This window comes from Cherax quadricarinatus, chromosome 22, assembly GCF_038502225.1.
Source record: "Cherax quadricarinatus isolate ZL_2023a chromosome 22, ASM3850222v1, whole genome shotgun sequence".
Classification (NCBI taxonomy): domain Eukaryota; kingdom Metazoa; phylum Arthropoda; class Malacostraca; order Decapoda; family Parastacidae; genus Cherax; species Cherax quadricarinatus.
Window position 1 is genome coordinate 39305635 of NC_091313.1, and position 27439 is coordinate 39333073.

The following is a 27439-nucleotide window of genomic DNA, read 5'->3' on the forward strand; positions in this document are numbered from 1 at the left end:
AGTAGTAAGTGTGGATGTTCTGAACAGGGAGTAAGTTTAGATTTATGAAGAGTGGGGGGGTGTGTTGCCAGGGATGGGATTTAGTGATTATTCTTACTGTGGCTTTTTGTTGGGTTATTATTGGCTTTAGGTGGTTTGCTGCAGTTGAACCCCAAGCACAGATAGCATAAGTGAGGTATAGATATATAAGTGAATGGTATAGTGTGAGAAGGGCAGTTTGCGGTACGTAGTATAATATCTTGGAGAGGATCCCCACCGTTTTGGATACTTTTTTTGTTATGTGTTGGATATGGGTGCTGAAATTTAGGTTGTTGTCGAAGTATAGGCCAAGGAATTTGCCCTCATTATGTCTGGCAATTAGAGTGTTGTCGATCTTAATGTTAAGTTGCGCAACACCTGCTCTGCTACCAAACATAATATAGTAGGTTTTGCCAGTGTTAAGTGTAAGTTTATTGGCTGTCATCCAAGATTAGGGTGGGAGATGACATAAGTTGTGTCATCAGCAAAGAGAATGGGTTTCAGGTGTTGGGATATGTTTGGAAGATCATTGATGTAAATGAGGAAGAGCAGGGGTCCAAGGACACTTCCCGGCAGAACTCCAGTATCAAGTGGCCGTATTGATGAGGCTGTGTCTTTAATGGTGACATACTGATACCTATTAGAAAGGTAGGATTTAAAATATGCAAGCGCATGGCCTCTTATACCATAGTGGTCAAGTTTGTGGAGTAGGATGCCGTGGTCTACTGGGTCAAACGCTTTTCTTAGGTCAATAAAAATTCCTAGCGGATATTCCTTATTTTCCAATGCTGTGTAAAGCAGGTCTAGCATTTTTATAATTGCATCATTAGTGCTTTTATTTTTCCTGAACCCAAATTGGCAGGGGTTGAGTATGTTTTGTGACGTTATAAATTAATATAGTCTCCTGTGCATGAGTTTCTCGAAGATTTTGGATAGCAATGGTAAGTTTGATATTGGCCTATAGGTGTTTACGTCTGTAGGGTCACCACTTTTATGTACTGGTGTAACCCTTGCCGTCTTGAGTAGTGTCGGGAAAGTGCTAATTTCTAGTGACTTGTTAAAAAGTGATGTAATAGCATGCGAAAGGACATGGGCCGCTCGCTTGTACAATAATGGTGGGACGTGAGACAGATTCCCCGAGTTATTTTTAAGTGACTTTATGATCGCGGTGACTTCCATGGGCTCAGTTGGTACAAGATGGAAGGAATTTGGGAAATTCCCATCTAGGTAGTCCCCGGCACGGGCATTGGTACGTGGGATTTTACTGGCGAGATTAGATCCTATGTTTGAGAAGAAGTCGTTTATCTTGTTAGCTGTATCAGTGGGATGCAGTGGTGTTTCATGAGGTTTAGTTAGAACAATATTCTTGGTTTTTTTCAGTTTGTGGGTCCCCAGAATCTGGGAAAGTGTTTTCCAGGTCTTTTTTATATCTCGTCTTGTGTCAGTGAATCTGCTGGAGTAGTACAATTGTTTGGCTTTCTGTATTAATTTGTTGAGAACTGTTGAATATTATTTAAGAATATCTTTGTGTATTAAGCCCTGTCTATATTGCTTTTCATATTGGTGTTTCTTATCAATGGATTTCAGAATGCTGCTGGTTAGCCATGGGGAACCAAGCCATTTATTCGTGATCTGTTTCGTTTTTATGGACAATGTTTGTTGTATAGTCTAAGTATTTTGTTAAGAAAAATGTCTGTCCAATCATCAATACCATTGGCATTGGAGAATTCTGTAGGCCACTCAACAGCCTCTAGGTCTGCTGTGAAATTCCTTATTGAGGCCTCGTCATGGAGTCTAAATGAAACTTTGTTGTATTCGAGTGGTGGCTTACTAATGTTTGTTAAGAGGAAGGTTGGGTAGTGGTCAGTAGTGCTGTCTGTGATTATCCCTGATTTAAGGGGGCTAGTATATTGGTCCATATGTGGTCTATTATGGTTGCACTTCTCTCAGTCAGCCTGGTTGGTTTAGTTATTGTTGGTATGAGAAGTGTGTTGTTCATATTGTTGATGAAATCAGTTACAGTCTGATCATCTGGTAGGCCAAGGTTGATATTGAAGTCTCCAGCTAAGAGAAGGTGGTGCTTGTTCATTTGTCTGTTTGTTATTAGTGACTTTAGATTCTCACTGAAGTTTTGGATGTTTGTGTGGGGTATCCGGTCTATGGCACCGATTGTTATAGGCGTCTTGAGGTTTTTTACAGTAAAATTAGCAAAAATGTATTCCCCATATTCATCACTAAAGCAATTAATGCTAATACAAGATAGTTGGTTAGAGTAATAGATTGCAGTACCACCCCCAAGTTGGTATGGTCTGCAGTTGTGGATTGCTGTGTATCCTGGTAGAGGGTAGATATCTATTGTGTCCTGCTTAAGCCAGGTCTCAGTGAGAATAATGCAGGAGAAGGGTGTTTTTAGCAACTCAAGGAGTGCCAGGAGGTCATCATAGTGTTTGCTTAAGGACCTAATGTTGTAGTTAAGAACTGATAGACTTTGAGCAGTGTTCAGGATAGAGCTGGCTTGTGATGCTGTGTAATAAAGGCAGTTACTTTCCAATAAGTTTTGATTGTGTGTTAGATTATGGAGGTTTAGATCAGGGTCAACGTGATCATTCATCTTTTAAGTTTAAATAGTGGTTGTTTATATCCTGTATTATGTGGCAAGTTCTAATACTGATTTCTGTAGTGGTGGGAGGTTTGGATAAGTATACCGCTAAAGCACTTTGGTCATATAGAGTATAGTCACTAATAAACATAATGAAATTGATATTGTCTATGTGTTGTGCTAGAATGAGCTGAAGTACAACTAGGTATAAACTAATACTATAAAAAAAAAAAACAAATTACAAGTGGCACCCGACTCACTCTTGTAACTGCACTAAGGTCTAATATAATAAATTTAGTGTTGTCTATGTATTGAGCTAGAATGAGCTAAAGTACAACTAGGTATAGTTAGTTTAGGTGTTGTCTATGTATTGAGCTAGAATGAGCTAAAGTACAACTAGGTATAAACTTATAATATAAAAATACAAATTAAAATGGTACGAGCAATTGCACTAGGGTCTGATATAGGTTGTTAACAAGATCAAGAGTATAACTAGATTTAAATCGACAAAATAAAATTCACAAATTAAAGTACCAAAAGAATAATAAGTAAAATATAACAATGGCAATGACTTGGTTATAATATGATAGTAAGATGGTAGACAGGTACACAGGTACACAGGTAGACAGGTAGACAGGTACACAGGTACAAAGGATAATATAAAGGTTGGAGTTGAATATACAAACTTGAAAATTTGGCAACAAAATGTTATGAAAAGTATAAAATAATGATTAATGTACAAAAGTAAAATTGACTTGTAGTAAATATGGTGTTTAATAAAATTTTAGTAAGTAATAATGATTAAAAAAAAGATTAATATTTCAAGTATTAAATTTTAAGAAGAGTTATTTGGATTCAATATTGCACTGTTAGTTATACTAGAGGTTATTTGGCAGTACAGTGGACCCCCGGTTAACGATTTTAATCCGTGCAAGAGGGCTCATCGTTATGCGAAATAATCGTTATGCGAATGAATTTTCCCCATAAGAAATAATGGAAATAAAATTAATCCGTGCAAGACGCCCAAAAGTATGAAAAAAATTTTTTTTTACCACATGAAATGTTAATTTTAATACACACAAACTGAAAAAGGCATGCACAATTACATGACACTTACTTTTATTGAAGATCTGGTGATGATTGATGGGATGGGAGGAGGGGAGAGCATTATCTTCTTACTGTTTAGAAGGGGAATCCCCTTCCATTAGGACTTGAGGTAGCAAGTCCTTTTCTGGGGTTACTTCCCTTCTTCTTTTAATGCCACTAGGACCAGCTTGAGAGTCACTGGACCTCTGTCGCACAACAAATCTGTCCATAGAGCTCTGTACCTCCCGTTCCTTCAAGACTTTCCTAAAATGGGCCATAACATTGTCATTGAAATAGTCACCAGCACGGCTTGCAACAGCTGTGTCAGGGTGATTTTCATCTATAAAGGTTTGCAGTTCAACCCACTGTGCACACATTTCCTTAATCTTTGAAGTAGGCACAATGGATTCCACAACTGGCATAGGCTTCTCAGGGTTAGCCCCAAACCCTTCAAAATCTTTCTTAATTTCCATACTAATTCTCACCCTTTTTACCACAGGGTTGGCACTAGAAGCTTTCTTGGGGCCCATGGTCACTTATTTTCCAGAAACAGCACCGAAAACACTGTAATAATACGAAATATTCCGAGTGTATGCTTGGATGTTACCGCGGAGGCTGGCTGGTAAACAATGGGACGGCCGGCACATGTGAGGGCACATTGGACGCGTCTCGGACGAAAATCGGTAAGCGGGTTTTTAATCGGTATGCGCGGCAAAAATTTTGCGATAAAAGTAATCGGTATGCGGAAAAATCGCTATGTGATGCCATCGTTATGCGGGGGTCCACTGTACATGGTATTTAAGAGTAATCTAAGATAGTAAATGTGGTATTAAAACAGGTTATGGTAATTAGACAAGTAATGGTAATTAAATGATGTCAAAAATGTTAAGAGTAAATTGTACTGATAGTAAAAATGGTAATTAATTATTAATTTTAGCAAGTAATATCAATTAATAGTATTTAAAAAAATATGAGGTAGTAATATGGACAGAGAAAGTATCAATTGAGCTAATATTTAAGCAGACAATAGTAAATAAGAAAATTACATAAGGTGACTTATGCTTACTAGTAAAATCACATAATGAGGTAGTTGATTATTTAACTACTAAGAGACTGTACTATGAAATTTAAAAAATAATGGAGCAAAACATACACTACACTACGTAGGCTTTTAGGTTGGACATTGTTTAGTTATTCTCTGTAAGATTAGTATCCCTGAGAAATCGTGATAGATCATTCTCGTTCGTGATTGTGTACAGTTGACCTACATTCGTTTTCCTAACTAGAATTTTCCCATCCCATGTGAAGTATTGGTGTATTGTGTCATTATTCTCCCGCTTAAGTTTTCTGACTCTATACAGGAGGTTCTGACGTTTTTTGGTAAGACACTCGTTTATGTATACCTCTTTCTTTACTTTAATAGATGCAATTATTAAGTCTTTTTTCCCGTCATGTGAGTGGAATCTAAGCATAACACTTTTTCTACCATGGGATCCTACTAACCTGGCTTCCTTTATTTCTGACTCTGGTAGACTCTGGTGTAGAGCACCAGAGGTAGTGTAGAGCAGAGAAGTTGTGTAGAGCACAGGGGTAGTGTAGAGCACCAGAGGCAATGTAGAGCCCCACAAGTAGTGTAGAGCACAGAGGCAGTGTAGAACACCAGAGGTAGTGTCGAGCACAGAGGTAGTGTACAGCACAGTGGCAGTGTAGAGCACAGGGGTAGTGAAGAGCACCAGAGGTACTGTAGAGCACCAGAGGTAGTGTAGAGCACAGTGGTAATGTAGGGCACAGGGGTGGTTTAGAGCACCAGAGGTAGTGTAGAGCAGAGGTAGTGTAGAGCACAGGGGTAGTGTAGAGCACCAGAAGTAGTGTAGAGCACAGTGGCAGTATAGAGCACAGTGGTAGTGTAGAGCACTGTGGTAGTGTAGAGCACCAGAGGTAGTGTAGAGCAGAGGTAGTGTAGAGCACAGGGGTAGTGTAGAGCAGTGGTAGTGTAGAGCAGTGGTATTCTAGAGCACCAGAGGCAGTGTAGAGCACCAGAGGCAGTGTAGAGCACCAGAGGCAGTGTAGAGTACCAGAGGCAGTGTAGAGCACCACAGGCAGTGTAGAGCACCAGAGGCAGTGTAAAGCACCAGAGGCACTGTAGAGCACCAGAGGCAGTGTAGAGTACCAGAGGCAGTGTAGAGCACTAGAGGCAGTGTAGAGCACCAGAGGCAGTGTAGAGTACCTGAAGCAGTATAGAGCACCAGAGGCAGTATAGAGCACCAGAGGCAGTGTAGAGTACCAGAGGCAGTGTAGAGTACCAGAGGCAGTGTAGAGTACCAGACGCAGTGTAGAGCACCAGAGGTAGTGTCGAGCACAGATGTGGAAAATAAATTCCCAATAATGTAAATATACATGATTAAAGCATTACTGTCGTTCTAAATTGTATTTTGAATAGAACCATCAGGGTTCCCTTTTGTGCCTGCGCGGATGTGCAGGGGGGGGGGGACAGGTCGACTCAGGGCAAGGAGGCGGGAGTGTTTTGAATGGGTTTAAGAGGCTGTGAAAACATGGGACCAGGAAATTGGTGTTCACGGCGGCCTAAGGATTAATATAGGCCTCACTTCATAATAGGAAGTGTCGTGACTGTCCCTGGTGAAGAGTGAGGGAACGTGATTGACGGCACCGCTGTAATTAAGTGGTAAAATTAGTGAATAATGGTAGGACCGGGGGTGACGGATGCGCCGCCATGGAATGTGTCCAGGGAAAATTACCCGTGAGTTAATCCTCACTCATCGGTCCCAGATCTAATGGAGTGACCTCTAATGTGTATAATAATTATGAGACATTAAATCGTCTTGTGAACTGTAATGTAATTAATGATAATAACACTAAGTTAAGAGAATGCGTGAAGTGAAATGAGTCGCCTTGCTCCGAGTGAACACATTAGACCACATTGTTCCCGTCCCGAGGACAGTGAACTTTTTATGGAGTCACGACTTCTAAACCGAGACAAACCAACGGATACCTCGTCCTGCTGGAATAAGAACCGTGTCGGTGTAGCAGGACATCGAAATGAGATGGTGAATGGAGGAAATAAGGAGCATCAATCACCCACAGTTAAGTAACCTTTCTAGTTATAGCAGACTGATACTGGCCAGTTAGGTATGTTGTAATTGGATAGGTTATGGGTGATCCAGCTACATCAAGTGACCACCAGAGAAAATCTTGTAAGTGTTTGGATTATGTACAAGTGTTTTTCCTTGATGGATATATCCATGTGTATCCTACCCCCCCCCCTCCATTCAGTTAAACTAATATAATCTATACAGTCCACAATTAATTAGTAGCGCCGTACTTGGGGGTGCTATCCAATTTATACTGGTCTCGGATAGATATGGATAAGATTGTGAGGTCGAAGGAACCACCTGCCGTGACCAGGGGTGGTTAAGTTTTCTCACATGTCTACACGGGGTGACTACGGTAAACAATATGGTTGTCTCCCAATGAGATTACTTGTATGCATGTAATGTTGAGGTACATACAGGTAACACCCTACAAAATTTTCCATATCTGCCCACTGGTCCTTCCTGAACCGGATGCAATCAGTGAAAAAATTAATTGAATTAATTACTTAATAATTAAGTGACTGATTGAAGGAAGTGGGTATAGGGTACACAAATTTAATCGATCATGTGGTGGATGATAATTAGCCAATTAATTACTAGCACATGGGTGGCTAGGATTTATACAAGAGTAAAGTGCAAGAATTACTCTCTCAAGGCGCCTACTTAAGTTGTATAATCAGTGATTAATAATTCTCTAACCATGACTGGATCTGATGGAGTTAATGTGGCTGACAAGTCCGTGGATTTTAGAGTAATGAAAGCATCATTACAGGCTATTAAAGGCCATGTGACGAAGGCATACAAGTGCTTGGATTTAATAAATCAAAGAACCGTGAACCCTAATGAATTAAAGTTATATTTAGATGCTTTAGAGAGTAGATTTGAGGGGTACAAATTGTGGCTTAAAGACTGTGAAAGAGATCTGCTGGAGAATTGTGCAGATGGAATGGAAATGAATGTTTTAATTAATCAACATTAAGAATTGGAAGAAAAACTGTCTTGTAAAAGTAAGGCTTTGAATAAATTAAAGGGTGTAAGCCAGGCAGTTGATCAACCTATTAATGCAAAGGGTGTGTTTGCCAAAACCTCCAGAGTACGGTCTGGAGGAAATCAGACTAGGTCGGCAAGAATTAATTGTTCAATTGCAGACCAGTCAGCCAAACAGTTCTAAGGATATAACACATAATGACTCTGAAGTATCTGTCAAGTCTCAAAAAGGAAAAATAATCCCAGTGGTAACAATCATAATTAAGAGTTAAATAGGCACATGTTAAGTGACAGGAATCAGTAATAGTTGTTCCTCACATCAAGGTAAGAGGAATAAGTACCTCAGTAAGGGTAACCCAGTTAATAAGAGGTCAGGCAAGGAAAAGAGAGACTGTCTCTTCTGTAAGGGTACTCATTTCACTAAAAATTGTAATGCCTATAGTTCATGGGATATTAAAGTGGAAAGAATGAAAGAACTTGGCAGATTTATCAGATGTCTAGACAATCATAATGTAAAGGATTATCATACCAAATTGAACAGTTGCTATCAATGCAACAAGGGAAGGCACCATACAGTTATGTGCAGGGTTGTATGTAATTCTTATAATAATGGTGACAATAATGATAATGTTAATAACCCTGACACTACAGTGACTGATGTCAAGGTTGCAGCTAATGGCAATAATGATGGCCTAGCTGAGGTAGCCTTGCCGGTGTTGGATGTAATAATTCAGGATAAAGGGCATAAATCCAAAACCAAGTGGCGTCACTCTCCTCAACACTGGTACGGGCCTTGTAATATATGGCAGACTACCGCCTAGTAATAACGACTAGAGGAAGTAGTGAATACAGTCACGGTGTCTTACTCATGAAAGGTCAATCCAGTACAAGTATTCTTCTATCGAGAATGATGTTGAACCAGTCTAATTTGTGGGAGCTGGACAGCATAGGGATTAATATAAATGAGGAAAGTCCAAATGATTCCTTTACTCAGGAACAATACCTGAAGAATATTAAATTTGAATCTGGACATTACTGGGTGTGACTTCCGTGGAAGCTAAACCGTCCAGAATTATCTACTAATTATAAGATGGCGTATGGACAGTTAAAATGCTCAGCTCTGCGAACTGAGCAAGACACCAAAATTTTTGACTGCTTATAATGATATAATTAATAAACAGTTAAATAATAAAAATTGTTCTTACTTCAGGCAATGATAAATGCACACCTTAAGTGCACAGGTGGTCCACTGAGCGTAGTTATTATTATTACTGAGCGTAGTAATTGGGTAAATAATCTTATGTGGGCAATTTCCGGGTGTGACATCAACTGAAGAGGAACTAATGAGGATATGTGAAGGGGTTAATGAAATAATGCAGTAATGTGCTGGGGCTGACTTGGGACACTGAGAGAGACTTGTTATTGTTAACATCTCATAATTCCAGTATGCCCAATAGATTAACCCAGGAAGCATAGGCTTATGCCCCTGAGGGAATGGAACAGTAATTAGTCCATTTTGAGGGATCAATAAATATGGATGGCCATGGAGTTGAAGTGCCTATCTGCAGTAATGTGCTGGGGCTGACTTGGGATACTGAGAGAGACTTGTTATTGTTAAAGTCTCATAATTCCAGTATGCCCAATAAATTAACCCAGAGAGCATAGGCTTAGTGTCACACCTTACAATAAGAGGGAAATTGTTAATACCAGAAGCATGGAAGCTTGAGTGTGCTTTAGATGGAGCCCTACCTGAGGAGTTAACAGGTGGAAAGAATTAATGGGGGATTATGTAAATACCAGTGTTGGAGTTCCCAAGCCAGGTGGCCAGTGAAGATGGGAAAATTGTACTCCACATTATTTAAGTCGTCTAACAACGACCTCCGCCCGACTGCAGTGTGGAAAATAAATTCCCATAATTATACTGTATATATTTTTATAATTTAATATACATGATTAATGCATTACTGTTGTTCTAAATTGTATTTTGAATAAAACCATCAGGGTTCCTTTTTGCGCCTGCGCGGATGTGCGGGGGGGGGACAGGTCGACTCAGGGCAAGGAGGCGGGAGTGTTTTGAATGGGTTTAAGAGGCTATGAAAACATGGGACCAGGAAATTGGCGTTCACGGCGGCCTAAGGATTAATATACGCCTCACTTCATAATAGGAAGTGTCGTGACTGTCCCTGGTAAAGAGTGAGGGAACGTGATTGATGGCACCGCTGTAATTAAGTGGTAAAATTAGTGAATAATGGTAGGGCTGGGGGTGACGGGTGCGCCGCCATGGAATGTGTCCAGGGAAAATTACCCGTGAGTTAATCCCCACTCATCGGTCCCAGATCTTAATGGAGTGACCTCTAATGTGTATAATAATTATGAGACATTAAATCGTCTTGTGAACTGTAATGTAATTAATGATAATAACACTAAGTTAAGAGAATGCGTGAAGTGAAATAAGTCGCCTTGCTCCGAATGAACACATTAGACGACGTTGTTCCTGTCCCGAGGACAGTGAACTTTTTATGGAGTCACGCCTTCTAAACCGGGACAAACCAACGGATACCTCGTCCTGCTGGAATAAGAACCGTGTCGGTGTAGCAGGACATCGAAATGAGATGGTGAATGGAGGAAATAAGGAGCATCAATCACCCACAGTTAAGCAACCTTTCTAGTTATAGCAGACTGATACTGGTCAGTTAGGTATGTTGTAATTGGATAGGTTATGGGTGATCCAGCTACATCAAGTGACCACCAGAGAAAATCTGGTAAGTGGTGGGATTATGTACAAGAGTTTTTCCTTGATGGATATATCCATGTGTATCCTACTCCCCCCCCCCTTCATTCAGTTAAACTAATATAATCTATACAGTCCACAATTAATTAGTAGCACTGTACTTGGGGGTGCTATCCAATTTATACTGGTCTCGGATAGCTATGGATAAGATTGTGAGGTTGAAGGAACCTCCTGTCGTGAACAGGGGTGGTTAAGTTTTCTCACATGTCTACACGGGGTGACTACGGTAAAAAAAATGGTTGTCTCCCAATGAGATTACTTGTATGCATGTAAAGTTGAGGTACATACAGGTAACACCCCTAAAAAATTTTCCATAACAGAAGTAGTGTACAGCACAGTGGCAGTGTAGAGCACAGTGGTAGTGTAGAGCACCAGAGGTAGTTTAGAGTACCAGAGGTAGCGTAGAGCACAGTGGTAGTGTAGGGCACACGGATGGTTTAGAGCACCAGAGGTAGTGTAGAGCACACTGGTAGTGTAGAGCAGTGGCAGTGTAGAGCACCAGAGGTAGTGTAGAGCAGAGAGGTAGTGTAGAACACAGGGGTAGTGTAGAGCACCAGAGGTCGTGTAGAGCACCAGAAGTACTGTAGAGCACAGTGGCAGTATAGAGCACAGTGGTAGTGTAGAGCACTGTGGTAGTGTAGAGCACCAGAGGTAGTGTAGAGCACCAGAGGCAGTGTAGAGCACCAGAGGCAGTGCAGAGCACCAGAGGCAATGTAGAGCACCAGAGGCAGTGTAGAGCACCAGAGGCAGTATAGAGCACCAGAGGCAGTATAGAGCACCAGAGACAGTGTACAGTACCAGAGGCAGTGTAGAGCACCAGAGGCAGTGTAGAGTACCAGAGTCAGTGTAGAGCACCAGAGGCAGTATAGAGCACCAGAGGCAGTGTAGAGCACCAAAGGCAGTGTAGAGTACCAGAGGCAGTGTAGATCACCAGAAGCAGCATACAGCACCAGAGGCATTGTAGAGCACCAGAGGCAGTGTAGAGCACCAGAGGCAGTATAGAGCACCAGAGGCAGTGTAGAGTACCAGAGGCAGTGTAGAGTACCAGAGGCAGTGTAGAGCACCAGAGGTAGTGTCGAGCACAGAGGTAGTGTACAGCACAGTGGGAGTGTAGAGCACAGGGGTAGTGTAAGAGCACCAGAGGTAGTGTAGAGTACCAGAGGTAGTGCAGAGCACAGTGGTAGTGTAAGGCACAGGGGTGGTTTAGAGCACTAGAGGTAGTGTAGAGCACACTGGTAGTGTAGAGCAGTGGTAGTGTAGAGCACCAGAGGTAGTGTACAGCATAGAGGTAGTGTAGAGCACAGGGGTAGTGTAGAGCATCAGAGGTCGTGTAGAGCACCAGAAGTAGTGTAGAGGACAGTGGCAGTATAGAGCACAGTGGCAGTGTAGAGCACTGTGGTAGTGTAGAGCACCTGAGGTAGTGTAGAGCAGAGAGGAAGCGTAGAGCACAAGGGTAGTGTAGAGCAGTGGTAGTGTAAAGCAGTGGTAGTGTAGAGCACAAGTGGCAGTGTAGAGTACCAGAGGCAGTGTAGAGCACCAGAGGCAGTGTAGAGCACCAGAGGCAGTGTAGAGTACCAGAGGCAGTATAGAGCACAAGAGGCAGTGTAGAGTACGAGAGGCACTGTAGAGCACCAGAGGCAGTGTAGAGCACCAGAGGCAGTGTAGAGCACCAGAGGCAGTGTAGACCACCAGAGGCAGTGTAGAGCACCAGAGGCAGTGTAGAGCACAAGAGGCAGTGTAGAGCACCAGAGGCAGTGTAGAGCACCAGAGGCAGTGTAGAGCACCAGAGGCAGTGTAGAATATGAGGCAGTGTAGAGCACAAGAGGCAGTGCAGAGTACTTGAGGCACTGTAGAGCACCAGAGGCAGTGTAGAGCACCAGAGGCATTGTAGAGCACCAGAGGCAGTGTAGAGCACCAGAGGCAGTGTAGAGTACCAGAGGAAGTGTAGAGTACCAGAAGCTGTGTAGAGCACTAGAGGCAGTGTAGAGCACCAGATGCAGTGTAGAGTTTCAGTGGAAGTATAGAGCACCAGAGGCAGAATAGAGCACCAGAGGCAGTGTAGAGTACCAGAGGCAGTGTAGAGCACCAGAGGCAGTGTAGAGTACCAGAGGCAGTGTAGAGCACCAGAGGCAGTGTAGAGCACCACAGGCAGTGTAGAGCACCACAGGCAGTGTAGAGCACCACAGGCAGTGTAGAGTACCAGAGGCAGTGTAGATCACCAGAGGCATTATAGAGCACCAGAGGCAGTGTAGAGTACCAGAGGCAGTGTAGAGCACCAGAGGTCGTGTAGAGCACCAGAAGTAGAGCACAGTGGCAGTATAGAGCACAGTGGTAGTGTAGAGCACTGTGGTAGTGTAGAGCACCAGAGTTAGTGTAGAGCAGAGGGGTACTGTAGAGCACAGGGGTAGTATAGAGCAGTGGTAGTGTAGAGCAGTGGTTGTGTAGAGCACCAGAGGCAGTGTAGAGCACCACACGCAGTGTACAGCACCAGAGGCAGTGTAGAGCACCAGAGGCAGTGTAGAGCACCAGACACAGTGTAGAGTACCAGAGGCACTGTAGAGCACCAGAGGCAGTGTAGAGCACCAGAGGCAGTGTAGAGCACCAGAGGCAGTGTAGATCACCAGAGGCAGTATAGAGCACCAGAGGCAGTGTAGAGCACCAGAGGCAGTATAGAGCACCAGAGGCAGTGTAGAGTACAAGAGGCAGTGTAGATCACCAGAGGCAGTATAGAGCACCAGAGGCAGCGTAGAGTACCAGAGGCAGTATAGAGCACCAGAGGCAGTGTAGAGTACCAGAGGCAGTGTAGAGTACCGTAGGCAGTGTAGAGCACCAGAGGTACTGTCGAGCACCAGAGGTAGTGTCGAGCACAGTGGAAGTGTAGGGCACAGGGGTGGTTTAGAGCACCAGAGGTAGTGTAGAGCACACTGGTAATGTAGAGCAGTGGAAGTGTAGAGCACCAGAGGTAGTGTAGAGCAGAGAGGTAGTGTAGAGCACAGGGGTAGTGTAGAGCACCAGAAGTAGTGTAGAGCACAGTGGCAGTATAGAGGACAGTGGCAGTATAGAGGACAGTGGTAGTGTAGAGCACTGAGGTAGTGTAGAGCACCAGAGGTAGTGTAGAGCAGAATGCACCTAAAGTCAGTTCCGGATCAGCCGGGCTGTGGCTCGTACGTTGGTTTGCGTGCAGCCAGCAGCAACAGCCTGGTTGATCAGGCTCTGATCCACCAGGAGGCCTGGTCACAGACCAGGCCGCGGGGGTGTTGACCCCCGGAACTCTTTCCAGGTAAACTCCAGGTAAAGCACACGGGTAGTGTAGAGCAGTGTGCGTGTAGATCATTGTAGTGTAGAGCACCAGAGGCAGCATAGAGCACCATAGACAGTGTAGAGTACCAGAGGCAGTGTAGAGCACCAGAGGCAGTGTAGAGTACCAGAGGCAGTGTAGATCACCAGAGGCAGTATAGAGCACCAGAGGCATTGTAGAGCACCAGGGGCAGTGTAGAGCACCAGAGGCAGTATGGAGCACCAGAGGCAGTGTAGAGTACCAGAGGCAGTGTAGAGCACCAGAGGTAGTGTCGATTATCTGGATTATCTGGAGGTTATTCCGGGGATCAACGCCCCCGCGGCCCGGTCCATGACCAGGCCTCCCGATGGATCAGGGCCTGATCAACTAGGCTGTTACTGCTGGCCGCACGCAGACCAACGTACGAGCCACAGCCCGGCTAATCCGGCACTGACTTTAGGTATCTGTCCAGCTCTCTCTTGAAGGCAGCACAGAGGTAGTGTACAGCACAGTGGCAGTGTAGAGCACACGGGTAGTGTAGGGCGCCAGAGGTAGTGTAGAGCACACTGGTAGTGTAGAGCAGTGGTATTGTAGAGCACCAGAGGTAGTGTAGAGCAGAGAGGTAGTGTAGAGCACAGGGGTAGTGTAGAGCACCAGAGGTCGTTTAGAGCACAAGTAGTAGTGTAGAGCACAGTGGCAGTATAGAGCACAGTGGTAGCGTAGAGCACTGTGGTAGTGTAGAGCACCAGAGGTAGTGTAGAGCAGAGAGGAAGTGTAGAGCACAGGGGTAGTGTAGAGCAGTGGTAGTGTAGAGCAGTGGTAGTGTAGAGCACCAAAGGCAGTGTAGAGCACCAGAGGCAGTGTAGAGCACCAGAGGCAGTGTAGAGCACCAGAGGCAGTGTAGAGTACCAGAGGCAGTGTAGAGCACAAGAGGCAGTGTAGAGTACGAGAGGCACTGTAGAGCACCAGAGGCAGTGTAGAGCACCAGAGGCAGTGTAGAGTACCAGAGGAAGTGTAGATCACAAGAGGCAGTGTAGAGCACCAGAGGCAGTGTACAGCACCAGAGGCAGTGTAGAGTACCAGAGGAAGTGTAGAGTACCAGAGGCAGTGTAGAGAACTAGAGGCAGTGTAGAGCACCAGAGGCAGTGTAGAGTACCAGAGGCAGTATGGAGCACCAGAGGCAGTATAAAGTACCAGAGGCAGTGTAGAGCACCAGAGACAGTGTAGAGTACCAGATGCAGTGTAGAGCACCAGAGGTAGTGTCGAGCACAGAGGTAGTGTACAGCACAGTGGCAGTGTAGAGCACGGGTAGTGTAGAGCACCAGAGGTAGTGTAGAGCACCAGAGGCAGTGTAGAGCACCAGAGGCAGTGTAGAGTACCAGAGGCAGTGTAGATCACCAGAGGCAGTATAGAGCACCAGAAGCAGTGTAGAGCACCAGAGGCAGTGTACAGCACCAGAGGCAGTATAGAGCAGCAGAGGCAGTGTAGAGTAGCAGAGGCAGTGTAGAGTACCAGAGGCAGTGTAGAGCATCAGAGGTAGTGTCGAGCACAGAGGTAGTGTACAGCACAGTGGCAGTGTAGAGCACAGGGGTAGTGTAGAGCACCAGAGGTAGTGTAGAACACCAGAGGCAGTGTAGAGCACCAGAGGCAGTGTAGAGTACCAGAGGCAGTGTAGATCACCAGAGGCAGTATAGAGCACCAGAGGCAGTGTAGAGCACCAGAGGCAGTGTAGAGCACCAGAGGCAGTGTAGAGTACCAGAGGCAGTGTCGAGCACCAGAGGTAGTGTCGAGCACAGAGGTAGTGTACAGCACAGTGGCAGTGTAGAGCACAGGGGTAGTGTAGAGCACCAGAGGTAGTGTAGAGCACCAGAGGCAGTATAGAGCACCAGAGGCAGTGTAGAGTACCAGAGGCAGTGTAGAGTACCAGAGGCAGTGTAGAGCACCAGAGGTAGTGTCGAGCACAGAGGTAGTGTACAGCACAGTGGCAGTGTAGAGCACAAGGGTAGTGTAGAGCACCAGAGACAGTGTAGAGCACCAGAGGCAGTGTAGAGCACCAGAGGCAGTGTAGAGTACGAGAGGCACTGTAGACCACCAGAGGCAGTGTAGAGCACCAGAGGCAGTGTAGAGTACAAGAGGAAGTGTAGAGCACAAGAGGCAGTGTAGAGTACAAGAGGCACTGAAGAGCACCAGAGGCAGTGTAGAGCACCAGAGGCAGTGTAGAGCTCCAGAGGCACTGAAGAGCACCAGAGGCAGTGTAGAGCAGAGGCAGTGTAGAGTACGAGAGGCACTGTAGAGCACCAGAGGCAGTGTAGAGTACCAGAGGCAGTGTAGAGCACCAGAGGTAGTGTAGAACACCAAAGGCAGTGTAGAGTACCAGAGGAAGTGTAGAGTACCAGAGGCAGTGTAGAGCACTAGAGGCAGTGTAGAGCACCAGGGGCAGTGTAGAGTACCAGAGGCAGTATAGAGAACCAGAGGCAGTATAGAGCACCAGAGGCAGTGTAGAGTACCAGAGGCAGTGTAGAGCACCAGAGGTAGTGTAGAGCACCAGAGGCAGTGTAGAGCACCAGAGGCAGTGTAGATCACCAGGGGCAGTATAGAGCACCAGAGGCAGTGTAGAGCATCAGAGGCAGTGTAGAGTACCAGAGGCAGTGTAGAGTACCAGAGGCAGTGTAGAGCACCAGAGATAGTGTCGAGCACAGAGGTAGTGTACAGCACAGTGGCAGTGTAGAGCACAGGGGTAGTGTAGAGCACCAGAGGTAGTGTAGAGCACCAGAGGTAGTGTAGAGGACAGTTGTAGTGTAGGGCACAGGGGTGGTTTAGAGCACCAGAGGTAGTGTAGAGCACACTGGTAGTGTAGAGCAGTGGTAGTGTAGAGCACCAGAGATAGTGTAGAGCAGAGGTAGTGTAGAGCACAGGGGTAGTGTAGAGCACCAGAGGTCGTGTAGAGCACCAAAGTAGAGCACAGTGGCAGTATAGAGCACAGTGGTAGTGTAGAGCACCGTGGTAGTGTAGAGCACCAGAGGTAGTGTAGAGCAGAGAGGTAGTGTAGAGCACAGGGGTAGTGTAGTGCAGAGGCAGTGTAGAGCACCAGAGGCAGTGTAGAGCACCAGAGGCAGTGTAGAGCACCAGAGGCAGTGTAGAGCACCAGAGGCAGTGTAGAGCACCAGAGGCAGTGTAGAACACCAGAGGCAGTGTAGAGCACCAGAGGCAGTGTAGAGCACCAGAGGCAGTGTAGAGCACCAGAGGCAGTGTAGAGCACCAGAGGCAGTGTAGACTACCAGAAGCAGTGTAGAACACCAGAGGCAGTGTAGAGTACCAGAGGCAGTGTAGAGCACCAGAGGCAGTGTAGAGTACCAGAGGCAGTGTAGAGCACCAGAGGCAGTGTAGAGCACCAGAGGCAGTGTAGAGCACCAGAGGCAGTGTAGAGCACCAGAGGCAGTGTAGAGCACCAGAGGCAGTGTAGAGCACCAGAGGCAGTGTAGAACACCAGAGGCAGTGTAGAGCACCAGAGGCAGTGTAGAGCACCAGCGGCAGTGTAGAGCACCAGAGGCAGCGTAGAGTACCAGAGGCAGTGTAGAGCACCAGAGGCAGTGTAGAGCACCAGAGGCAGTGTAGAGCACCAGAGGCAGTGTAGAGCACCAGAGGCAGTGTAGAGCACCAGAGGCAGTGTAGAGTACCAGAGGCAGTGTAGAGCACCAGAGGCAGTGTAGAGCACCAGAGGCAGTGTAGAGCACCAGAGGCAGTGTAGAGCACCAGAGGCAGTGTAGAGCACCAGAGGCAGTGTAGAGCACCAGAGGCAGTGTAGAGTACCAGAGGCAGTGTAGAGCACCAGAGGCAGTGTAGAGCACAGTGGTGGTGGGATCAACCCCCGGAGGCTGCGTCACCTCACAGCTCAGATAAACATTATTATTACACTTGGAAATTGGTTAAGTATTGAGTGTTAGTAGTACATAGTGGCTGAAGTGTTAGTGTAATACCTAGGACACACGACGCTACCTTAATATTATAATAAACTATATTGCTTGTTTTGTCTCATCCTGGGTTTAATAATGCTGAAAGGACTTCCAACATGGCAGACATAGATATTTGTCCAGTTTTTGGTCACCATTGCACTAAAAATACAATGAAAGCAATGTCAAGCCATACCTGTCTACCCAAAACATCAATAGCTTTCTTCTACATTGCAAAAAGATTGCTAAGTTAGCAGCAGTATTGACGAAATAGTGAGACAGTTATTCTTGCTGGAGGCCCCCGCCACTGCTGCTGCTGCTGCTGCAGACGCTGGTCTTGTTGACCATGTAAGGGTCACCTGGCACCTCACACACCTCCGTCAACTCTCCTGGAAGCAACATCACATCACCTACACTTCCGGTAAGCAACCTTGATTAAATCTTTGTTTAGAAATGGAAATGAAGGAAGAGTCCCAACATGTGAAGTGAACAAGCATTACTTATCAGTTAAGGTGAGCACCCAATCTGAGTCAGTAACCGGCTGCACGACACTCCCATTTACAACACCCGAAGTTTTTCTGGTAATAATAATAATAATAATAATAATAATAATAATAATAATAATAATAATAATAATAATAATAATAATAATAATAATAATAATAATAATAACAACAATAATAATAATAATAATAATAATAATAATAATATTAATATTATTATTATTATCATTATTATTATTATTATTATTATTATTATTATTTTATTATTATTATTTTATTATTATTATTATTATTATTATTTCATTATTATTATTATTATAATTTTTATTTCTCCAAGTACATGTACAATATATATGGAAAATTTTCTAGGAGTGATTACTTGTACGTACCTCAACATTACATGCATACGAGTAATCTCCTTGGGAGACAACAACGATATTGTTTACCGTAGTCACCCCGTGTAGACATGTGAGAAAACTTAACCACCCCTGGTCACGGCAAGTGGTTCCTTCGACCTCACAATCTTATCCATATCTATCCGAGACCAGTATGGATTGGATAGCACCCACAAGTACGGTGCTACTAATTAATTGTGGACTGTATAGATTATATTAGTTTAACTGAATGAAGGGGGGTGGGGTAGGTTACACATGGATATATCCATCAAGGAAAACACTTGTACATAATCTCACCACTTACCAGATATTCTCTGGTGGTCACTTGATGTAGCTGGATCACCCATAACCTATCCAATTACAACATACCTAACTGGCCAGTATCAGTCTGCTATAACTAGAAGGGTTATTTAACTGTGGGTGATTGACACTCCTTATTCCCTCCATTCACCATCTCATTTCGATGTCCTGCTACACCGACACGGTTCTTATTCCAGCAGGACGAGGTATCCGTCGGTTTGTCCCGGTTTAGAAGTCGTGATTCCATAAAGCTTCACTATCCTCGGTACGAGAATCATGCGTTCACTCGGAGCAGGGCGATCTATTTCACATCCCGCATTCTCTTAACTCAATGTTATTATCACTGATTACATTACCATTCACAAGACGATTTAACGTCTCATAATTATTATACACATTAGAGTTCACTCCATTAAGATCTGAGGCCGATGAGTGAGGATTAACACACGGGTATTTCCCCTGGACACACACCATGGCCGCGCACCAGTCACACCCGGTCGAACCATTATTCACTAATTTTACCACCTTTTTACGGTGGTCCCGTAAATCACGTTCCCTCACTCTTCACCAGGAACAGTTACGACACTTCCTATTATGAAGTGAGGCCCATATTAATCCTTAGGCCGCCGTGAACGCCACTTTCCTGGTTCCATGCTTTCCCAGCCTCCTCACTACATTCAAAACACTCCCGCCTCCACCATGGCCCGAGTCGACCTCTCCCCCCGCACATCCGCGCATGCACAAAGGGAACTCATGGTTCTATCCTATTGTCAAATATATTTTTGACTCATATCGACACATTAAACACCTATTAGGCACTATAGTTTCGGAAAATTAAAAATTTTCCACACTGCGGCCGGGCGGAGGTCGTTGCTATATGACTTACATAATGTGGAGTACAATTTTCCCATCTTCACTGGCCACCTGGCTTGGGAACTCCAACATTGGTATTTACATAATCACCCATTAATTCTTTCCACCTGTTAACTCCTCAGGTAGAGCTCCATCCAAAGCACACTCAAGCCTCCATGCTTCTGGTATTAACAATTTCCCTCTTATTGTAAGGTACGACACTAAGTCTATGCTCTCGGGGTTAATTTGTTGGGCATACTGGAATTATGAGACTTTAACAATAACAAGTCTCTCTCAGTATCCCAAGTCAGCCCCAGCACATTACTGCATATAGGCACCAACTCCATGGCCATCCATATTTATTGATCCCTCAAAATGGACTAATTACTGTTCCATTCTCTCAGGGGCATAAGCCTATGCTCCCTGGATTAATTTATTGGGCATACTGGAATTATGAGACTTTAACAATAACAAGTCTCTCTCAGTATCCCAAGTCAGCCCCAGCACATTACTGCATATAGGCACCAACTCCATGGCCATCCATATTTATTGATCCCTCAAAATGGACTAATTACTGTTCCATTCTCTCAGGGGCATAAGCCTATGCTCCCTGGATTAATTTATTGGGCATACTGGAATTATGAGACTTTAACAATAACAAGTCTCTCTCAGTGTCCCAAGTCAGCCCCAGCACATTACTGCATTATTTCATTAACCCCTTCACATATCCTCATTAGTTCCTCTTCAGTTGACGTCACACCCGGAAATTGTCCACATAAGATTATTTACCCAATTACTTCGCTCAGTGGACCACCTGTGCACTTAAGGTGTGCATTTATCGTCGTCTGAAGTAAGAACAATTTATTATTTAACTATTTATTAATTATATCATTATAAGCAGTCAACAATTTTGGTGTCTTGCTCAGTTCGCAGAGATGGGCCCTTTAACTGTCCATACGCCATCCTATAATTAGTAGGTAATTTTGGACGGTCGAGCTTCCACGGAAGTCACACCCAGTAATGTCCAGATTCACATTTAAGAACATAAGAACATAAGAAAGGAGGAACACTGCAGCAGGCCTGTTGGCCCATACTAGGCAGGTCCTTTACAATTCATCCCACTAACAAACATTTGACCAGCCCTATTTTCAATGCCACCCAAGAAACAAGCTCCGATGTGCAAGTCCCACTCAAATCCAACCCCTCCCACTCATGTACTTATCCAACCTAAATTTGAAACTACCCAAAGTCCTAGCCTCAATAACCCAACTAGGTAGATTGTTCCACTCATCAACTACCCTATTTCCAAACCAATACTTTCCTATGTCCTTTCTAAATCTAAACTTATCTAATTTAAATCCATTACTGCGGGTTCTCTCCTGGAGAGATATCCTCAAGACCTTGTTAATATCCCCTTTATTAATACCTATCTTCCACTTATACACTTCGATCAGGTCTCCCCTCATTCTTCGTCTAACAAGTGAATGTAACTTAAGAGTCTTCAATCTTTCTTCATAAGGAAGATTTCTAATGCTATGTATTAATTTAGTCATCCTACACTGAATGTTTTCTAACGAATTTATGTCCATTCTGTAATATGGAGACCAGAATTGAGCTGCATAATCTAGGTGAGGCCTTACTAATGATGTATAAAGCTGCAGTATGACCTCTGGACTTCTGTTGCTTACACTTCTTGATATAAATCCAAGTAATCTATTTGCCTTATTACGTACGCTTAGGCACTGCTGTCTTGGTTTAAGGTTGCTGCTTACCATAACCCCCAAGTCCTTTTCGCAATCTGTATGGCTAAGTTCTACATTATTTAACTTATAAGTGCTAGGGTTATGGACACTCCCGAGCTTCAGAACCTTGCATTTATCTACATTGAACTGCATCTGCCACTTTTCTGACCAAGAGTAGAGTTTGTCTAAATCCTCCTGAAGTTCCCTAACATCTACGTTTGAATCAATTATCCTACCTATCTTCGTGTCATCGGCGAATTTGCTCATATCACTAGTAATTCCTTCATCAAGATCATTGATATATATTATAAACAACAACGGGCCCAAGACTGATCCCTGTGGAACGCCACTTGTTACTGATCCCCACTCGGATTTAACCCCATTTATGGACACTCTCTGCTTCCTGTCTGTGAGCCATAAACCATACCCCCGGCCGGGATTGAACCCGCGGTCATAGAGTCTCAAAACTCCAGCCCGTCGTGAGCCATGATTCGATCCACGAGAGCACCCTTCCCCCAATGCCATGAGCTGCTACTTTCTTCAACAGTCTTTGGTGCGGAACTCTATCAAATGCCTTACTAAAATCTAAGTAAATAATATCAAATTCTTTATCGTGGTCAACATCCTCAAAAGCTTTACTGAAGAAAGTTAATAAATTAGTTAAACAAGACCGGCCTCTTGTGAATCCATGCTGAGTATCATTAATCAAGCTATGCTTATCGAGATGGCTTCTTATAATTTGAGCTATAATTGACTCTAGTAATTTGCCTACAATTGAGGTCAGGCTTATTGGGCGGTAATTTGACGGTAACGACTTGTCCCCTTTTTTAAAAATAGGAATTACATTAGCCATCTTCCACATATCAGACACTACACCTGTTTGAAGAGATAAATTAAAAATATTAGTTAATGGTTCACAGACTTCCATTTTGCATTCCTTTAGAACCCTTGAAAAAACCTCATCAGGACCCGGTGACTTATTTTGCTTCAGTCGGTCTATCTGCTTCACAACCATTTCACTAGTGACTGTGATGTTACATAATTTATCTTCTTCTGGCCCACTATAAAAATTTATTACCGGAATATCATTAGTGTCTTCCAGTGTAAAAACCGAGAGAAAATAATTATTTAAAATCGAGCACATTTCATTCTCTTTGTCAGTAAGATGCCCATAGTTATTTTTAAGGGGACCTATCTTATCTCTGACTTTTGTTCTATATACCTGGAAAAAACTTTTTGGGTTAGTTTTAGAATCCCTAGCAACTTTAATTTCATAGTCCCTTTTAGCTTTTCTTATCCCCTTTTTAATGTCCCTCTTAATGTCTATATACTGATTCATAAGATGACCCTCACCTCTTTTGATACGCCTATAAATTCCTTTCTTATAGATATTTCAGCCTATTATTCATCCATTTTGGGTCATTTCTATTTGATCTAATTTCTTTATAAGGGATAAACGTTCTTTGAGCAGCATGTATTGTGTTCAGAAAACTGTCATATTGATAGCTCTCTTCGTTACCCCAGTCAACAGATGATAAGTGTTCTCTAAGCCCATCGTAATCTGCTAAGCGAAAATCTGGGACTGTTACTGAGTTATCCCTACTATCATACTTCCATTCAATTCTAAATGTAATTGATTTGTGGTCGCTAGCACCCAGTTCCTCTGAAACTTCTAAATTATTAACAAGGGATTCATTGTTTGCCAGAACTAAGTCAAGCAGGTTATTACCCCTTGTAGGTTCTGTCACAAACTGCTTCAAAAAACAATCCTGAACTACTTCTAAGAAGTCGTATGATTCTAAATTCCCAGTCAAGAAATTCCAATCAATATGACTAAAGTTAAAGTCTCCTAGAATTACTACATTATCGTGCCTTGTGGCCCTAACAATTTCCTCCCATAGTAGTCTCCCCTGGTCCCTATCTAAATTTGGGGGACGGTATATCACACCTAAAATTAATTTTTCATGCCCCTCTGAAAATTCTATCCAAACAGACTCTGTATGTGTTACTTCAGACTTAATACCCGTTTTTATGCAACAGTTCAAGCGATCTCGGATATACAATGCCACCCCACCCCCCTTCCCGATACTTCTATCTACTTGGAACAATTTAAAACCCTGAATGTGACATTCTGCAGGCATGTCCCGACTTTTTGAATTAAACCACGTCTCAGTAATGGCAAATACATCTATGTTACCTGCACTAGCAACTAGTCTCAACTCGTCCATCTTATTCCTAGCACTGCGACTATTTGTGTAATAAATACTTAAAGACCCTCCTCTCTCTTTACCCTTCCTGCTCCTTTCTGTTATTCCACTAAACCTATTACTGTCCTTGTCAATTAGTGCCACTGGCTTTCCAATATCCACCTCATTTTGCCTATTACTAGTTCTCCTAGTACTCATATTACTACCCTGAGACTTCACAGTTTTCCCGCAAAAACCCATACCACTAGCTATTCCTAGTTTAAAGACCTAACAGCTCCCTCCACTGCGTTGGCCAGTGCTCCCACCCCACACCTAGATAAGTGAACCCCATCCCTGGCATACATGTCATTTCTGCCGTAGAAGAGGTCCCAGTTGTCAATGAATGTTACTGCATTTTCCTTACAGTATTTGTCCAGCCAGCAATTGACACCAATTGCTCTGGACAACCATTCATTTCCAACTCCTCTCCTTGGCAAAATGCCACATATGACAAGTTTCCCACCCTTCCTCCTAATTATCTCTATTGCTGACCTATACCTGCTAATCAGGTCCTCACTCCTACGTCTGCCAACATCGTTGCCTCCAGCACTGAGACAGATAATAGGATTGCTCCCATTACCTCTCATGATGTCATCCAGACGGCTAACAATATCCTTCATCCCAGCCCCAGGAAAACACACTCTCTGCCTCCTACTCCTATCCTTCAAGCAGAATGCCCTATCCATGTACCTAATCTGGCTATCCCCAACAACAACAATTGTTTTTACCTTCCTTGGCGTCGTCCGTCGTGATGCTCCGAGTAGTCGACTCACATTCGCCAGGTAGCATTACACCACTTGTAGAATTCGTCAAGACGTTCTCGATGGTCTTCGTTGGGGTTTCTAGGGATGTCTCACTCACGTCTGCCAATGCTTCTTTGGTGATCGTTGTGGCATTCCCAGTAGAACACTCACATTCGTCAGGTAGCACCGAGAATGGGTTGGAAGTTTCCATGGTAGTCTTCTGGTTTCTCATTGTTTCTGCCTCTCCAACCATTTTCTTGATCTTCAGCTTGGTTCCATGTTGCCCGGCCACTGACCAAGCTCCCCTCTTAACCTGGGGACTCACAACAGGAGGATTACTACGAATCCTCTTGTTCTCCTCTGTTAATTGCCGTATCTCCATCTTAGCAACTCTGAGCTCTTCTCTCAGCTGCTGGTAAAGTTGCTCAAGAGAGAGCATCCTGGTTCAGATTCACAGAGAGCACACAAACAGGTCTTCACAGAGCTAAGTACACGTCACCACTCAACATCTTTCAGGTACTGTTCCTGAGTAAAGGAATCATTTGGACTTTCCTCATTTATATTAATCCCAATGCTGTCCAGCTCCCACAAATTAGACTGGTTCAACATCATTCTCGATAGAAGAATACTTGTACTGGGTTGACCTTTTATGAGCAAGACACCGTGACTGTATTCACTACTTCCTCTAGTCATTATTACTAGGCGGTAGTTTGCCATATATTACATGGCCCGTACCAGTGTTGAGGAGAGTGACGCCGCATGCTTTTGGATTTATGCCCTTTATCCTGAATTATTACGTCCAACACCGGCAAGGCTACCTCAGCTAGGCCATCATTATTGCCATTAGCTGCAACCTTGACATCAGTCACTGTAGTGTCAGGGTTATTAACATTATCATTATTTTTTATTATTATTTTATTATTATCATACCGGCCGATTCCCACCAAGGCAGGGTGGCCCGAAAAAGAAAAACTTTCACCATCATTCACTCCATCACTGTCTTGCCAGAAGGGTGCTTTACACTACAGTTTTTAAACTGCAACATTAACACCCCTCCTTCAGAGTGCAGGCACTGTACTTCCCATCTCCAGGACTCAAGTCCGGCCTGCCGGTTTCCCTGAATCCCTTCATAAATGTTACTTTGCTCACACTCCAACAGCACGTCAAGTATTAAAAACCATTTGTCTCCATTCACTCCTATCAAACACGCTCACGCATGCCTGCTGGAAGTCCAAGCCCCTCGCACACAAAACCTCCTTTACCCCCTCCCTCCAACCCTTCCTAGGCCGACCCCTACCCCGCCTTCCTTCCACTACAGACTGATACACTCTTGAAGTCATTCTGTTTCGCTCCATTCTCTCTACATGTCCGAACCACCTCAACAACCCTTCCTCAGCCCTCTGGACAACAGTTTTGGTAATCCCGCACCTCCTCCTAACTTCCAAACTACGAATTCTCTGCATTATATTCACACCACACATTGCCCTCAGACATGACATCTCCACTGCCTCCAGCCTTCTCCTCGCTGCAACATTCATCACCCACGCTTCACACCCATATAAGAGCGTTGGTAAAACTATACTCTCATACATTCCCCTCTTTGCCTCCAAGGACAAAGTTCTTTGTCTCCACAGACTCCTAAGTGCACCACTCACTCTTTTTCCCTCATCAATTCTATGATTCACCTCATCTTTCATAGACCCATCCGCTGACACGTCCACTCCCAAATATCTGAATACGTTCACCTCCTCCATACTCTCTCCCTCCAATCTGATATTCAATCTTTCATCACCTAATCTTTTTGTTATCCTCATAACCTTACTCTTTCCTGTATTCACCTTTAATTTTCTTCTTTTGCACACCCTACCAAATTCATCCACCAATCTCTGCAACTTCTCTTCAGAATCTCCCAAGAGCACAGTGTCATCGGCAAAGAGCAGCTGTGACAACTCCCACTTTGTGTGTGATTCTTTATCTTTTAACTCCACGCCTCTTGCCAAGACCCTCGCATTTACTTCTCTTACAACCCCATCTATAAATATATTAAACAACCACGGTGACATCACACATCCTTGTCTAAGGCCTACTTTTACTGGGAAAAAATTTCCCTCTTTCCTACATACTCTAACTTGAGCCTCACTATCCTCGTAAAAACTCTTCACTGCTTTCAGTAACCTACCTCCTACACCATACACTTGCAACATCTGCCACATTGCCCCCCTATCCACCCTGTCATACGCCTTTTCCAAATCCATAAATGCCACAAAGACCTCTTTAGCCTTATCTAAATACTGTTCACTTATATGTTTCACTGTAAACACCTGGTCCACACACCCCCTACCTTTCCTAAAGCCTCCTTGTTCATCTGCTATCCTATTCTCCGTCTTACTCTTAATTCTTTCAATTATAACTCTACCATACACTTTACCAGGTACACTCAACAGACTTATCCCCCTATAATTTTTGCACTCTCTTTTATCCCCTTTGCCTTTATACAAAGGAACTATGCATGCTCTCTGCCAATCCCTAGGTACCTTACCCTCTTCCATACATTTATTAAATAATTGCACCAACCACTCCAAAACTATATCCCCACCTGCTTTTAACATTTCTACCTTTATCCCATCAATCCCGGCTGCCTTACCCCCTTTCATTTTACCTACTGCCTCACGAACTTCCCCCACACTCACAACTGGCTCTTCCTCACTCCTACAAGATGTTATTCCTCCTTGCCCTATACACGAAATCACAGCTTCCCTATCTTCATCAACATTTAACAATTCCTCAAAATATTCCTTCCATCTTCCCAATACCTCTACCTCTCCATTTAATAACTCTCC

At 43.9% G+C, this 27439-nt stretch overlaps 1 non-coding gene across 3 annotated transcripts in view; it reads right to left on the minus strand.

The window, feature by feature from the left end:
- LOC128689834 (uncharacterized) overlaps positions 1-18332 on the minus strand; it is a 77848-nt gene extending 59516 nt beyond the window's left edge. For 2 of the 3 annotated variants that reach the window (XR_011392333.1, XR_011392332.1), the window contains exon 1: positions 18015-18172. This is a non-coding gene — a transcript (uncharacterized protein). Of the gene's footprint in view, positions 1-18014 lie in introns of all 3 variants that reach the window. The other variant, XR_011392331.1, reaches the window with a different exon arrangement.
- Positions 18333-27439: the final 9107 nt, after the last annotated feature.